The following is a 4293-nucleotide window of genomic DNA, read 5'->3' on the forward strand; positions in this document are numbered from 1 at the left end:
GCGGCAGCGGACTAAACCTCATCTACGAGGAAACTCTTCAAAAAATGGAAATAGACCGGAGCCGCATTGAGCGAAGCAGCACAACCTTTAGAGGAATAATCCCTAGCCGGGAAGCGCGCTGCACAAGAAAAAACACACTTGATGTGGTGTTCGACTCGCCGGACAATTATAGGTCCGAAGAGGTCATGTTCCAAGTGGCCCCGTTCAGCAGCGGATATCACGCTATATTAGGACGGGAGGCATTCACAATTTTTCAAGCCATACCCCATTACGGGTACATGAAGCTTAAGATGCCTGGGCCCGGCGGAACAATCACTCTCGCTAGTGATCCGGACATAGCACTCCGCGCCGAAAACAAGACAGCCGCATTAGCCCTGGAGGCACTATCCGAAGCCCTAGCGGCAGAAGAACTCACTGCGCTGCGCTCTATGGTAAATAGGGACGATGTGATACTCGATAAGAGATCCAAGTCCACCTCTTTCAAACCAGCGGACGAAATAGTCAAATTCCAGGTCCACCCAACGGACCCAACAAAGACGGCCTCCATCGGGGCACAGTTGAACCCTGATGTAGATGCCGCACTGCGAGAATTCCTTCGGGAAAATTGGGACATCTTCGCCTGGCACCCTTCAGATATGCCAGGAATCCCACGCAGATTGGCAGAACACAGCCTAAACATCCTAAAAGGATTCAAGCCAGTCAAACAGGCTCTTCGGCGATTTTCCGAACCCAAAAGACAGGCAATGGGAGAAGAGCTAGCCAAACTACTGGAAGCCGGATTCATCAGAGACATCAAACATCCGGACTGGCTAGCAAACCTGGTAATGGTACCAAAGAAGGACAAATCCTGGCGCCTATGTGTCGATTTTAAAGACCTCAACAAGGCCTGCCCAAAGGATCCCTTCCCCCTCCCCCGCATCGACCAAATAATCGATGCTACTGCAGGGCACGATTCATTGTGCTTCCTTGACGCATATTCCGGCTACCATCAAATCAAGATGGCGGAAGCGGACCAAGCCGCAACGGCATTCATTACTCCATATGGACCATTCTGCTTCAACACGATGCCCTTCGGACTCAAAAACGCCGGCGCAACATATCAGCGCATGATTCAGACATGTCTGGCTACCCAGATCGGCAAAACAGTAGAAGCATACGTAGACGACGTAGTCGTCAAAACCAAACACGTCGAAACTCTAGTAGACGATTTGAGGCTCACATTCGACAACCTCCGAGCATATGACATCAAGCTGAATCCGGAAAAATGCGTTTTCGGCGTACCAGCCGGAAAGCTCCTGGGCTTCATTGTATCCGGTAGAGGAATTGAAGCAAACCCAGCCAAGATCCGAGCTCTGTCACAGCTAGATATTCCAAAAGACCTCAAACAAATACAAAAATTGACTGGATGTGTGGCGGCCCTAAGCCGCTTTATCTCCCGTTTGGGAGAAAAGGCATTGCCCCTCTATCGCCTCCTCAGGCGCACCGAACACTTCGAGTGGACGGATGCTGCCACTGCCGGACTCGAAGAAATCAAAGCCATATTGGCAACAAATCCGGTCCTGGCTGCGCCTAACCTGGGCGAACCAATGTTGTTATACATCGCGGCAACACATCAAGTTGTAAGCGCGGTACTCGTCGTCGAACGAGAAACAGAAGGGCACAAATTCCCTCTTCAAAAACCAGTGTACTACGTATCCACTGTCTTAACTCCCTGCAAGTCCCGTTACCCGCACTATCAAAAGATAGCCTATGCGGTGTTCATGGCATCCCGGAAGCTCCGACACTACTTTCAAGAGTGTTCGATAACAGTGGCCTCCGAAGTGCCCCTCAACGACATTATAAACAACCGCGACGCAACGGGCAGGATTGCAAAATGGGCCATTGAGCTCTTACCATTCGATATAACTTATAAACCTCGGCGAGCTATAAAGTCGCAAGTCTTGGCTGACTTTGTCGCCGAATGGACTGAAGCCGAACTCCCTAAAGAGTACGGCGCATACTCCAATTGGATTATGCATTTCGACGGCTCCAAAATGTTGGCCGGCTTGGGGGCTGGCGTCGTATTGACGTCCCCAACCGGGGACACAGTCCAATACATACTTCAGATAATGTACACGGACTCCAACAACGCAGCCGAATACGAGACCCTCTTACATGGCCTCCGGATGGCAATCTCCATGGGCATTCAACACCTAGAGGTGCGCGGGGATTCAAACCTTGCAATATCCCAAGTAAATGGAGACTTTGACGCCAAGGATCCGAAAATGGCAGCCTATCGTAACGCTGTCCTAAAAATGTCAGCTCGGTTCGAAGGACTCGAATTCCACCACGTAGCCCGAGATAATAACCAAGCAGCCGACGCATTGGCACGCATTGGCGCGAAACGCGACGCTATCCCTCCAAACATCTTCCTGGAATGGCTCTTTAAGCCATCCGTACTATTGGAAGAGGAGTCCGGAAATAACAACCCGGAGGCAGCCGCACCACCCAATACAGAACAATCTGACATAATCGGCGACTCAGCCGATGAAATAACACCTTCAGCCCACGAAATAATGGCAGTAATCGCCCCGTGGACAGAGCCATTCCTAGCCTACTTACTCAGGCAGGAACTTCCCGAAGACCAAAATGAGGCCCTCTGCATAGTCCGGTGATCTAAAGCCTACAAGGTCCACGAGGGAGAACTCTATAAGAAAAGCACAACCGGAGTCCTTCAACGGTGTATCTCCGAAGAGGAAGGGCGAAACCTTCTGGCTGAAATTCATGCCGGACTAGGCGGACACCACGCCGCAGCTCGGGCCCTTGTAGGCAAAGGCATTCCGTACAGGATTTTATTGGCCGACGGCCCGGGCAGATGCTCAGGACTTAGTCCAAAGATGCGTCGGTTGTCAGCTCTTTGCTAATCAGAGCCATATGCCACCCACCGCCCTCAAAACTATACCCATTACCTGGCCGTTCGCGGTCTGGGGGCTTGACATGGTCGGACCCCTTAAAGGGGGAACCCACAAGCAAAGGTACCTATTGGTCATGGTGGACAAATTCACCAAATGGATAGAGGCCAAGCCAGTTAAAACGGCAGAGTCCGGACCAGTGATAGACTTCATATCCGGGGTAGTACACCGTTATGGTGTCCCCCATAGCATCATTACCGATAACGGCACGAACTTCACGGCCGACGAGGTTAAATTATGGTGCAAAAATATGGGCATTAAGCTCGATTACGCTTCAGTCTATCATCCTCAAACCAACGGTCAAGTGGAACGAGCAAATGGTCTAATAATGAGCGGCATCAAACCCAGACTAGTGCGGTCCCTTACGAAATCTGACACGCACTGGGTAGAGGAGCTCGACTCCGTACTCTGGGGGCTGCGGACAACGCCCAACCGTACTACCGGATTCACACCATTTTTTATGGTATACGGCGCAGAGGCAGTTTTGCCCTGCGACATCATTCATGACTCACCTCGAGTGCGCATGTACGAAGAAAGAGAAGCCGAGCTGGATCGGCAGGACAGCTTGGACGCATTGGAGGAAGAACGCGACGTCGCCAAGGCTCGTTCCGCATTCTATCAGCAGCAGGCTCGAAGATATCAAAGCAGAGAAGTACGGGCTAAGACTTACAATGTTGGCGAACTAGTTCTACGCCTGCCGGACAAGAAAAAGGACAAGCTCAAGCCCAAATGGGAAGGCCCCTTCATTATCGATCAAGTCCTGACCGGCGGAGCGTACCGTCTGCGAAATGCGTCGGACAACCGACTCGAGCCGAACCCATGGAACGCAGCCCGCCTCCGAAGATTCTACGCCTAGCGCCGGACTAAGAGTTCGTCTCCTTCCCCCGTCCAAATTTTTACACTTCAGCTGTCTTTTGTTTCTCTTTTTTCTCTCACCCCTTTTCATAAAAGCCCTTAAAGGCCTACTTGCGCATTGTTCGCACACACTTGATGTGCTATCCGCACTCATTATACCTGGGGGCTTCTTTACCAGAAGCTTACTTATAAGGGCTTCATGCCCAGCACATGTGTCAAACTTCCACATGTACCTTTTATTCACCATTATATGCATCGATATGACTTAAGTTTTGGCCAAGCTGGGTTGCCTGGCTCCTGTGCTTACCCCTACGTTCCCGATTGTTCGGCTAGGAGGTAAAGGGAGCACCTCTGCGATTGTTACTGCCGGGTCAGCCGGATGTGTACCTCAGACTGGGTGAAGCCGAAAGCTAGCGTTCTTAAGGGAATATTCGGTCGGTGACTTGAAAGATGATTTTTTACCTATTTATTTATCTGCCCCCAGATG

This window comes from Triticum aestivum, chromosome 5B, assembly GCF_018294505.1.
Source record: "Triticum aestivum cultivar Chinese Spring chromosome 5B, IWGSC CS RefSeq v2.1, whole genome shotgun sequence".
NCBI lineage: Eukaryota > Viridiplantae > Streptophyta > Magnoliopsida > Poales > Poaceae > Triticum > Triticum aestivum.